Source organism: Astatotilapia calliptera, chromosome 1 (assembly GCF_964374335.1).
Source record: "Astatotilapia calliptera chromosome 1, fAstCal68.1, whole genome shotgun sequence".
NCBI lineage: Eukaryota > Metazoa > Chordata > Actinopteri > Cichliformes > Cichlidae > Astatotilapia > Astatotilapia calliptera.
Genome location: NC_137422.1, coordinates 18,169,015 through 18,181,781, shown reverse-complemented (window position 1 = coordinate 18,181,781; position 12,767 = coordinate 18,169,015). Strand labels below are relative to the sequence as shown.

At 37.7% G+C, this 12,767-nt stretch overlaps 3 long non-coding RNA genes across 3 annotated transcripts; 2 read left to right on the top strand and 1 right to left on the bottom strand.

Annotated features, from left to right (window-relative positions):
* Positions 1–300: 300 nt before the first annotated feature.
* LOC145422075 (uncharacterized) lies at positions 301–6,384 on the top strand. Its single transcript, XR_013903466.1, has 3 exons — positions 301–2,944; positions 5,301–5,456; positions 5,884–6,384. It is a non-coding gene; the product is annotated as an uncharacterized LOC145422075 (long non-coding RNA).
* Positions 6,385–6,938: 554 nt separating this feature from the next.
* Positions 6,939–10,374, bottom strand: LOC145422084 (uncharacterized). Its single transcript, XR_013903488.1, has 2 exons — positions 7,668–10,374; positions 6,939–7,560 (listed from the first exon to the last, which is right to left on the bottom strand). It is a non-coding gene; the product is annotated as an uncharacterized LOC145422084 (long non-coding RNA).
* Positions 10,375–10,941: 567 nt separating this feature from the next.
* On the top strand, positions 10,942–12,338 carry LOC145429792 (uncharacterized). Its single transcript, XR_013910124.1, has 4 exons — positions 10,942–11,189; positions 11,294–11,352; positions 11,480–11,519; positions 11,622–12,338. It is a non-coding gene; the product is annotated as an uncharacterized LOC145429792 (long non-coding RNA).
* Positions 12,339–12,767: the final 429 nt, after the last annotated feature.

Sequence of the window (12,767 nt, the reverse complement as noted above, 5' to 3'; positions counted from 1 at the left end):
TTTTGGGTTTGGTGATGCATTTCTGGATATGATCACTATGTTGTATACTGATATTAATAGTTGTGTTTCTCTTTTAGAAGGCACATGTCCCAGGTTCAGGGTGGAGAGAGGTATCAGGCAGGGCTGCAGCATCTCACCTCTTTTATTCATTGTAGCCACTGAATTACTTGCTATTACTGTCATAAACTCAAACATCAAAGGATTAGACATAAATAATCACAAATTAATAATAAGTCAGCTTGCCGATGATACAACAGTCTTTCTAAAAAATAAAGAACAAATTCCATTGGCCTTAGATCTTTTCTGATGCTTCTGGACTACGCCTGAACCTGGACAAATGTGAACTCATGAGTATCCACAATCGTTCTCACTCTTCTTTGTATGATATACCTGTCAAAAATGAAATCAAATATCTTGGAATCTGGATAACTAAATGCATGGCTGATAGTGAAGAAAAAAATATTCAGAATACAATTGACAAATGCAAAAAAAACTCTAAACCATTGGCTACAGAGAGATTTAACGTTGTTTGGCAGGATAATGTTGACCAAGGTTGAATCTTTGTCCAGATTAATCTATCCAGTTTATTCCCTAGCCATCCCACCAAGAATTATAAAAGACATCAATAAGGTGAATTTTAATTTCATATGGAAAAATAAACATCATTATGTTAGTAACAGGGACTTGATAAAAGATTATGAAGAGGGGGGTTTAAAAGCAATCGATTTTGAAATAATGAATGGCATTTTAAAGATTAATTGGCTACGATCTTTCTTGAAAAATGATAATGAGATCTGGTTCTTGATACCATCTCTTATTTTCAACAAAGTTGGGGGGGATCCAATTCCTTTTAGTATGTGATTTTGAAATTTCTAAACTACCCATAAAACTTTCCAAATTTCATCAACAAGTTCTGTTAAATTGGAAATTAATGTTTAAACATAACTTTAGTCCCCACAATGTTCCATTGTGGAATAATAGGGTGATATTGAATCGGGGGAAATCTATGTTTGTGGAAGAATGGATGACAAAACAAATTTGGTCTGTGACACATATAATGGATGAAAATGGAGATATACTTGAATTAAACAGGCTTAATGAGAAATATGACACGAGTTGCTCGTTCGAGCTCTATAAAAAGGTTTCACAGAATATCCCAACAGTCCTTGTAAATACGGTAAAGAACAATTTTTCAAATATACAGACTCCAAATTTGCATAAAGTTAAACTAGATGGTCTTGACTTGGTTAATGGAAAATGCAATAATCAGTTTTTGAGGAGGTATTTGGTTAACACCTTATATCCAGGTAGGACAAAACATTCACTCGTCTTTAAAGATTATAACAAATCTGAGATCTCGTTGATCAGAACCAAATATTTAACATTTCCAATTCCCCCCAAATTTAAAGAAGTCCATTTTAGAACTACAAAAAATATTTACCCCTCCAATGAATTTATGAGAGACAGATTTAAATTTGTGTTAGACAACTGTTATATTTGTAAAACAACTTCGGAAACAACAGAGCACATGTTCTATGGATGTGTGACAATCCAGAATTTATGGAAATCTCTCCATGTCCTAATATTGTCCCAGTATGGATATATTGATTTTTGGTCTTTTCAAAATATTCAAATTGGAGTAATCCTTATGGACAAAAATAGTGAGTTTTTAGTTAACAAAGTATTACATACATAAATGCCGATATGCTAAATCCCCCCCTTCATGGCCTGCTCTTAAAAACGACCTCTCCCTGTTCCGTAAATCTCTTAAGCTGATAAATAAGCCCCAAGCAATCAAATTGCATAGATTTTTAGAGGAGTTTGATTTTTCTTAGCCCCTTATTTAAGTTATATGTCTTGTTTATGGAACCTCACTTTTAGAGATTTTATGATCCCCTTGTCTTCTTTATTTCTGTTCCTTGTTTTTCATTCTTTTTTTATTCTTATTTATTTTTGTATTGGTTATTCATCTTTTTATATTATTATTATGTAGATGTGTGAATATAAATGTGTATGTATACATGTGTATATGCAAATATATGTGTGTGTGTATATATGTTTACTTTTAGTTATTGTCGATTTCATTGTGGTGTATAGGAGATGTGATTCTGTTCTGATTGTTTTAATATGTCGCTTGTCTCTTTGAGATTGTCATTGTTATTGTTCTAAATAAAGTTCTTAAAAAAATTAAAAAAAAAAGATAAGGACCATTCGCCCATGTGTGGCTGGACTGTGGGATTATGGGACTGTGGGAGGGTAATTTTAGCATATGGAAAACATGTTTTAGCCTTGTTTTAATAGTGTATAGTTAGTTCTGCCGGCAGGGTTTTTAGCAGGTTGCAACACTTTTTTTTTGTTTTGTTTTTTATTGTATACGGGTAATTTTATCTTGTATTTGTGACTCTGGCTGAGTTTCTTTTATGGAAATAAATGGTGTTTGAAGCCAGCTAAGTTTCTGTGCCCTGAGCGCTGACCCGCTCACTCCCCTTCCTCTTGTATGTGAACAGACGTGGTGGGGAAAATTTAGGTCCACCAGTCTTAGCGGCTACAATGACAGAAATATAGAGAAAATTACATTTTCTCTGTAGCAGTTCATGGATTTCATAAGCAACACACTTTAGTTCACACAAAGCATAAAGACAAAAAAGCAATATATACACTGAAAAAAATGCAATAGGGTGGTTGTTGAATTTGCATAGAATTACTTCATATATCCAGCATGACAAATTTAAATTTCACATCTAAACATATTTTTGTCTTTTAATTTTCACATATTCTTTAAGAATATTCATTCTTTTAGAACAAATCATGTTGAAAAGAAACAAGTTAGTCGTGTTTTATCCTCAAGCTCCGCCCCCTGGAAAGGAAAAATCGGCTGCACTGTCCGCCATTTTTGTCTCTCGCTTTGGAAAATCTACTACCATCTGGAGTTTTACACTTGAAGGTAAATAAGATTTTAAAGCTAACACACCAGTGAGAAAGAGTGTAGACCCTTTATATATGTGGACTTTTACTGGGGTGTTGTTATTTTACAGGTATGTGGGCTGTTTATCGAAAACCATGAAAGGCCAATGTTAGCTAGCTCCAGTTAGCTAATGGTAACCGAAATTATGCGATAAGCAAATTAGTAATTAACATATATAATGTGAGTTAATATTGTTTGTATATGACTAGTTTGTTGAAACATGTCTGCTGCCAATGTGACTGCTCACACACGGTAATATTACCAGCACATAGCCACAGCCGCTATAAACATGCTGAAAGGTCAATCTAGCTTCTGTAGTCAGCAGCTGGAAGACTCAACACAGACCCAAGATTCAGTGTAACGGTTATCTGTCACGGTCCTGGGTCTTATGACCCAGTGTTTTGAGTTTTAGTTCATTTTTGATGTTTTAGTTTATGTAGCCCTTCAGGTTCCTAAGTTCATTTGTTATCACGCTTAAGTGTTTCTAGTTCTTATTATTTCCCCCTCGTGTTTCCAACTATGGTAAATCTCCCCTGCTTTTCATGTGTTTCATGTCTGTGTCTTACATTGTGAAGTTTGGGTTGTCATGTCTACGTCTCATTATGTTTCCTGTTTTATTGTGAAGAGGTCTGGTGTTTCTGTGTTCATCGTGTTCAGTTTTACTCTTCCCCTGTGGCGTTATGTTCATGTTGATCTACTGTGCCTTTCTGTTCCATGTTTCAGATCCCTATGTTCTGTCTCCCCCAGTCTGTTAAGTCCACATGTCTTGAGTTCCGTCAGTGTGTTTCCTGTTTTACTTTCACAGTCTGTTCTATGTTAATGTTTCTAGTTTTGCTTTCCTTGCCTCGTCCTGCTCAATTACTCTCAGCTGTGCTCTCCTCCTGTGGCTCATTCCCCCTCGTTATCCCTCAGTGTATTTAAGCCCCATGTTTCTCTTTGTCAGTGTTGCGTCCTCCCTCATAGCTGTGTGATTTCTCCCCGTGCTTTAGTCTCCCCAGTTTAAGTTCAGTACTGTTTTTTGTGTTTCACTTTATGCCAGCATTAAAGCTGTGTTTTTGAGTTTACGTTTCGTCTCCGTGAGTTTGCGTTTGGGTCCTACTTTTGCCTGCACACAGCCGTACTGTGACATTATCTAAATGTTGTGTGTCCTGTTTGTAAGCCCAGAAAAAGAAATTAAATAAAATGACGGCCTTGAGCTTCAAGCTAATGTAAGCGCAATGCTATAGCATAAAGCAACTAATGCAATGATGAGGTTGTTAAATTAGTAAAAACACAGTAAATATATCCAACATTGAATCATTTATATTTTTGGTCTAAACATAATTAAGTCTCACGCCTTTCACTTGTTTTAGAAGGATGTTCAGTCTTTTAAAACCAGTCATATCAAAATAACAGAAAATAGTTATGTTTTCTGTTGAAACTCCACCCCCCCCCCCTCCCCCTGCTAATGTGCATTAGCTTTTTTTCAATGTGTGCCCAGTCACATTCGCTTGTTTTTTCTCAGTGAATACAGACTAACAAACTTGTGTCCATTTAGTTAACTGGTTGTACCTAAAATGTTTTAGTTAAACAGTTAAATAAGCTAGTTTGCCATGGGGTGTGCTCTGTGTGTGTTGGGGGGGTGTCTTCACTAAAGTGGGTTTATTTAGGGCATGACACCTATGCAGTACTCATTAGGAGAGGAACTGCGTGACGTGGGGCTTTATTTCATGTTCTGGGGCAGTGAATGTAATGTACTGATAACATGTTACAGACACACAAAAACCCAACAAATTATTTTAACTGATTTATAGAGAGACTGAGAGGAGGGCTTAAAGAGATAAAAATAATGACAGTATAAATATGTTAAATTTATTTTTTCTGTATCGATATATGATGCTTATCCCTGCTGAAGGGCAGATTGGTGTTGCTTCAGAACAATTCTCTAGCGCTGTTATGTAGAGGTGTTACAGTTAATGTTTTAATAACATTATTTTATTTACTAGTGAAGATTTGCATATGTTATCTCACATTCTGTAAGGTAAATTTTCTGGAAAGGTCAAATTAACTAATTTAACTAAGTATTAATGAAAGACCTTGATGTGTATATGACAATAATAGATGTAGTTTATGGGTCATTTGGCAGAACTGCAAAATGGCCAGAAGGAGGCAACTGCTGTGGTTGCAAACAGGCTTTGGGTGGTATGGAAGTAAAGGCAACTATGGAACTGCTCAGCAACATGGGACCCATAGCTAATAAATAGTAATATGACAAAAAATAACAACTTTGTGTGGATGTAACCTTGTGAGACTTGAGATTTTGACAGCATTTTTATGTGACAACTTCTCTTTTTAGATAAATGCAGAGTTTAAGCGCATTACCACCATGCCACTGCAGTCCATATTACTCTCGCAGATAGATGTGCTATCTGACAAACTAATAAAGGTCTTCAAAAGGCGAGGAGGACAAATAGGAAGAAGACTTCAGAACATTCTGGAGCCCACGGCCCAGGTAAGAAAAAAATTAATTTGTGTATACACTTTAGGGAAAATAATAATTTTAACAAAATGCTGCTTGTCACTCTATGCCAGGAGTATGTTGAAAATCACCTGGGATTTTCACAATTTACCATGGGTGCGTTTTTTGTTTGTTTTTTTCCTTTACCTGCATTAGAACTATGTGTGGAGTTCATAGTTGAACACCTCTCTATGCTCTGACAGTATTCTGCGTCTTTGCATGGAGATTTCACTTCATGCATTACCTTTTTAAGCATTCTGAGGACTCAAATCACATGCTGTAATGAATCCATTTTTTTTTTCACCTAATGTGTTAATGTTAATATTTTTTGGAATAGTGACACAGATTAAAATAAGATTTGGTATAATGTTCTTTAACCAGTGTTCTGTTTAATTAAATTTTGGAATTCTGCATTTTCTAGGCCACAGATGAAGCCATTATTCAACGATCTAATAAGGAAACAACCATGGGAATTTACATCATAAAGTCAAGAGATGCCAATGGCAGCCCTGAGGACATCAGGATAGTCCTTGAAGGCCAGAGAGTCTGGCAGGATTTGGATAACTATACCCTAGCAGCTGCAATGCTGTTTGGACTAATGTACACTTTGAACCTCACCTACCCACTGGAAAAGTATACCTTTGAGGTATTATAGAAACTGGTTATGGAGCTCAAAAGGAACAGCCTTTCAAAGAAGGCCCAGGTTTTCAGGACCAGACTGTACGATTGAACAGTTTTCCAGTTATGATGTGGGAACAACATGTTTACCTCTTCGAATATGTACCATCCTTTGTTTTAAGCCAGCACTGGTAAAGTTGCAGTACATAGTGAAACTTATTTTTCTGGCACTTTTCAACTTGGGGCCTTTATTACTGCAGTTTTCACTTTTCAAGCCATGGCTCTTTTAAAAAAAAAATTAAAACTTTGAATTTCCATTTTTCTCAATGGAAATGGTGCCTTGCACCAATTTCACCAGTTTGCAATTTTTTTCCCAAGGTGCACCACAGATTGCATCGTCTAGTGATTGTGATGTTTAATGATAGAAGCAAGCCAATACTAATCAGTTTAGGTCTCTTGGTTTTGTGCCTGTGGGTTATAATGATATTTTAAGTCTCTTCTTTGTGTCATTTTAATAATTACACCCCTGTTGCCATATTACCTTATGGCTCTTACATTTAAAAAACTATTTTTTACATAAGCGCGATGTCATAAGGCCCCACAAGGTTGAATTCAGGTTACAGCAGATAACTTTGAGGAATGTTGTGGAATGTTTTTCAAGAGATGCATTGTACAAATATGACTCATGTATATTTTGGAAGCCTGAATTGAAAGTCCATTGTTACAACTGTGTAGTATTTTCAAAAATACAGGTCATTGTTCAAAAATGTTTTGCTTATTTCTTTGATTGAGAGAAAGTGTACAGTACATACAGAAAAATCAGCCTTAATGTAGTTTTATATGTTGAACACTCAATTATATATTAGATTATATATTATATATTAGAAATTTGTTATAAAATAAGCTTACCATAAAATAATCTTGTCAATATAACACATAGTAGTCCAATACAATTAACACAAATAGTTCATGTCTGATAAACAAGTGGTTTCTATAAATATTTGACCGGAATGAAGTGCAACCGATTACAATGATTTATGTTTATCCCACTGATTATTTTTGTCAGTGTAGACTGTTATCTTCATTTTAGATGTCAAAGTATTTGCGGCTCCCAGTATTTTCTTTTGCGTGGAAATCACGTCCAAATGGCTCTTTGGGTGCGGTTGCTGACCCCTGAGGTAGACCATTGAGCATATTGCATCTTGTTTTTTAACTTACTCAATTAGCAGATTTCACTGGAAATTTTTATTTAATTGTCACGGTCTGGCTGGCAGACCATGGGGATGAGGAAAGTAGGACCCAAAACGCAGGACTCTGCGATGCCACAGTGCACTTTAAATAAAGTGAATAGACGGGTTAGTCCAACAATTAACTCAGAGATGCAATTTGCCAATGGTGCTCATCCCTTGCTCCCAGTGCGTCCCGTGCTGTAGCTCCCTTAGTGTGTGTGCTCCCCAACTCGCTTCTTCGCCCGACTTTCCTGGAGGAAGAAGGACAATCCACAATTAGCCACACGCCTAGCACAGACTATACCGGTCAGGAGTAATAATCCCACGTCGACTGTCGCCGCGAGTCCAGGTTAAATACCTCTTCCTAGCCGGGAGGGATGATTACCACCAGCTGGTCAGGTAATCAGCTGCAGGTGGGCCAGCAACAGCGAAGAGGGACTCCCGATGACGACAGTCGCCCGGACACGCCTCTCCCACGACGCGCGCTTCCGTCAACAGCCCCGAGGACCGGGGAGAGAGAGAGAAGCAGACACACGCGCACACACACACACACACACACACTCTACATACTCTACATACAAATGTGGACAGAACAGTAGACGACACTGCTCTCGGACCCCTGAGTCCTCCAGAGCCGGTCCGTGACATTAAGATATATGCTATATGAATTTTGACAATATGATGCGGTGTTTATAAAGGGACTGAGAAGGAAAGGTAAATTTCGAGCAAATTTCATAAAAAAAAAACAAAACAGATCTACGCTCACACCTTTGCGCGTGCGCACACGAAGTGCTGCTCTTATGGAACGCGCGTGCGTTATATTCGATTTGTGCATGTGTCTGTTTGTAACGTCACTGAAAAAGCTGCGGTTTGAAATTTTTCTTCTGCACCTAAATTTTCTGTTTCAGATTAGTGATGGGATTTCCGGCTCTTTTTAGATAACCGGCTCTTTCGGTTCGGCTCACTAAAAAGAGCTGGCTCTTTCGGCTCCGAACCGGCTCTTCAGGTTGTTTTGTTGCTTTAATTTATTTATTATTAACAGTATTATAAAATTATGCACAAAAGGAATTACTAACGTAAAAAAAGTGGTTTTATTTATATATGTTTATATATAAATATATGCGGTGGTCCCTAGAGACAAAACACGTACAAACTCCAAGACACATTTCTAGCATGAACTGAACTTCCAAAGCAGAGCTACTAGATCACTTAAATTACACAATTGAAAGCATGTGTGTATTGTTTGTGTATTTATACACAGGCACTCATATATATTCAAATAATTAAAAAAAAAATGTTCATTTACCTGTTACTACCACACAACAAATCCAGTCATTGGTACTTGCTGGCTTGTGTAGCCACTCGGTAACAAAAGTTCAACACTGCCCCCAGCATCCTGGAGCACTTCTGTTGTCTTTTGTACGTGTTTTGAGTTTTTATGTGCTTCTGAGTTTTTACGTGTTTTGGAGTTTGTATGTGTTTTTACGTGTTTTGGAGTTTTTACGTGTTTTGGAGTTTGTACGTGTTTTTACGTGTTTTAGAGTTTTTACGTGTTTTGGAGTTTGTACATGCTTCCGAGTTTGTACGTGATTTGAAGTTTGTATGTGCTTTATCTCTAGGGGCCACCGTAAAAATACTTTTATTTATTCACTCCACATAAAATGTAATAAATAAATCATATAATACAAAAATCAACTATTCACATTTCAACTTTTAACTATTTAAATTTTCAGCTTTTTCCTTTTACAAATTTAAAGTGAAACAACACAAAACACTGCAAACCACAACACAATTAAATATAAATTAAAATATGAAAACAAAAAGAAACATGCACATTCTCTGTCAAATGGACCTGCATGAATAAACTTTCTGAATCCTTTATCATCTGCAACTGAAAATAGTTGTGGATGATTACTATACCTTTCTAATGTGACGTTGTTGTCCCTGGCTCTCTTTCTCTCTCTCCCCCTCTGGATCTGTTCCTGTGCTACTGAGTTTAACTACTGCCCCTCCCCCCTCTGCCCAGCGTAAAGCACAAGGCTGGCATGCTGAGTGAAGCAGAAAAAAAGTGCGAGAGAGAGGGTGAGAGAAAGAAAAAAAAAACACACGTGACGGCTCGCAATAAGGAGCCGGCTCGCGTCGTTCACGTCAAAGAGTCGGCTCTAAGAGCCATTTCGTTCGCGAACGACCCATCACTAGTTCAGATGAGTTCAGTGAGAAGCGCTAAACGTCCAAATTTACGGAAAAGCACACTTAGCGATTCAGTTTCTTCAACTTTCGTTTTAAGTGAAGGTAAGTGCAATCTTTAGACTAAAAATCAACAAGTACAAAAACAGAGTATGTTTTGGCTTCACATCTTACTTTTAATATATGTGTTTCAAATCTGAACATTTTAAAAATGATATCCAGTTGATTATGTCAGAAAAGCACTTTTTAGTAGCTACATTCTACTGTAAAGGTGATTTTACTGCTTACCTGTTAGACGCAGCTTGTCTGATAAAAATTGATTTCCTTTTGTATATTAACTATAAAAACAAAGAGTTTTTAATTCTTAAAGACCCTTTTATATGATTTTAGGCCAAATTCTATATTAACTATAATAAATAAATATCTATCTATCTATCTATAAACAATGAGTTTTTAGTTCTAGTGTGAATGTCTCTAAAGACTTTGACAGGATTTTGGGCCAAATTCATTTAGTTGCTTTGACTCTTTCTTTACTGCTGTGGTGATTTCCTCTTTTTCTGAATTTTAACAGCTACATTGTGAACAAACAAACTGACATGTGAAAGAGATTTTTTTTGCAAGAAAATGTTGTGATCTGTTGCTATGATATGAATCATAACAATATCACGCTTTGTTTTTGAAGACACTGGGAAAATAAAATTCTGTATTAAGAGCGGATTTCATAAATGGGTGTGATTCAAATATTATTCTGTTCATTAAAAAGAACAAGCTGGCACCGTGAAGTTTATATCTAAGAGAATCTGCACTGATTTGCTTCTGATGGAAACATGCTCAAATCATAGTTATGAAGTCTGATAAGCTTTGTGTTAGAGACTCACTTAACCCCATGTTTCCCTTTCATTTTACAGCCATGTTGAGAAGAAGCCAAAGACTTCAGTCTAATGGCTATTACGGCAGCCAAGGAGAGCCGTTAATCTCCTACAAGGAGTCTTTACACAGGTTAGTGCTGGTCTACATGTTCTTTGTTGTCATCCACTGACATAAATGGTAAATGGCCTGTATTTATATAGCGCTTTACTAGTCCCTAAGGACCCCAAAGCGCTTTACATATCCAGTCATCCACCCATTCACACACTGGTGATGGCAGCTACATTGTAGCCACAGCCACCCTGGGGCGCACTGACAGAGGCAAGGCTGCCGGACACTGGCGCCACCGGGCCCTCTGACCACCACCAGTAGGCAACGGGTGAAGTGTTTTGCCCAAGGACACAACGACCGAGACTGTCCAAGCCGGGGCTCGAACCGGCAACCTTCCGATTACAAGGCGAACTCCCAACTCTTGAGCCACGATCGACATAGATGCATGTTTTGTAATCATAATCCATTTGTTCCTCCATGTACATTTTTTCTTACATGATTTTGTTTTTTCTATTCTGAATTTTTAAAAGGCGACAGCCCTGTCCAGTCCCTGACAATAACGACCAAGACACAGTTGAATACAACACTGATGACTGTGACACTGTGGACTACAACTACGATGACTGTGACACTGTGGACTACAACTATGATGACCGTGACACTGTGGACTACACCACTGATGATTTTATTGACTACAGTAGTGGCAGCAGCAGAGGTCTCTTTAGAGCCATCAAGGCATTGGGACTTTTGGTCCTCATGCTGGCCTTGTGTTTTGGTAAATGATCTCCTTCCACAAACAATTACAGTCTTTCTAGTACTATGTGCTTTTCTTCTGGATTAAGCTTCTCTTCTTATTCTGTGTTTCTCTTCATACACCAGGATTGATTTTCAGAATTAGAGGGCTGAAAATGGACTTTTCCACCCCGTTCATGAGTGAGGTATGAAAAACATATGAGGCTCATAATATGAAATGTACTTTTTTGCTGAAAATTTATTTAGATAATGCCAGTTTAATATTGTCATAAAGCTGTTACGTAAACGTAAATGGTCTCTTCTCAATTGTAGTACTCGGTGGACAGGCAGGTACAAGACATTCAGGATACCCGTGAGTACACTCTACCATTAGACACATGCACATAGACTTTTCTTACTTTGCTATCTGTATATCCTCCCTCATAATAATCACCATCTTTTTTTTGTCTCTCAGGACCACAGTGTAGATTTCATCCGCTACATCACGCTGCATCTACTGAACAAGTGGGGCAATTGCGAGGATTCGTGTCTACGCAGCTTTCGAGTTCAAAGAAAGCTGGCACAACCAAATTCCCATGAAACCATCTTTAAAAGAAAAGAGAGGAAAAATGTGAAAGTGAATCAGGCTGCAACACATATTTAAATATTGTATAAGGGAAAAAATGTCCATTTAACCCATTTTTTTCCTCAAGCGAATGTCCATCCTACCAGGTAAGACATGTCTGATTAAGATGTTTGCAGTCTGATTCACCTCACCCCCAACCAGCTGTGGCAGAGGGCTTGCCCCTCCCTGAGTCTGGCTCTGCCAGAGGTTTCTTCCTGTTAAAAGGGAGTTTTTCCTCTCCACTGTTGCCAAGTGCTTGCTCAAAGGGGATCATCTGATTGTTGGGGTTTTTCTTCTCTTATATTGTAGGGTTTTTACTCTACATATACAGTGCTTAACAAATTTATTACATCACCTGTCATAGAAATAAGAACACCCCAAATTCTTACATTAGGTGATGTTCAACTAACTTTGTTAAGCGCTGTGTTATTGTGAATTGGCCCTCAAATGGAACTCATTTGGACTGAATTAAATTTCTTGTAAAACATAAAAATTCTCTAAATTGTCTCCACTGGAAATTTAGAGATATTTTTAAAACAACACGAATAAAATTTTAAGAAGAAGAAATTTTTCATGTCTTTTGGTATTCTTAATTGTCAGTGTATATTAAACAAGCGTGATAAGGCCGGGGTCTTTCTGTGTGGAGTTTGCATGTTCTCCCCGTGTCTGCGTGGGTTCCCTCCAGGTACTCCGGCTTCCTCCCACCGTCCAAAGACATGCAGTTTGTGGGGATAGGTTAATTGGATAATCCAAATTGCCACTAGGTGTGAATGTGCGAGTGAATGTGAGTATGAATGGTTGTCTGTCCTTGTGTGTTAGCCCTGCGACAGACTGGCGACCTGTCCAGGGTGTACCCCGCCCCTCGCCCCATGACAGCTGGGATTGGCTCCAGTACCCCCCACGACCCTGAAAGGGATAAGCGGTAGCAAATGGATGGATGGATGAATTTTGCAGATTTCACTGGAAATTTTTATTTAATAACCCCAAATTTGGACT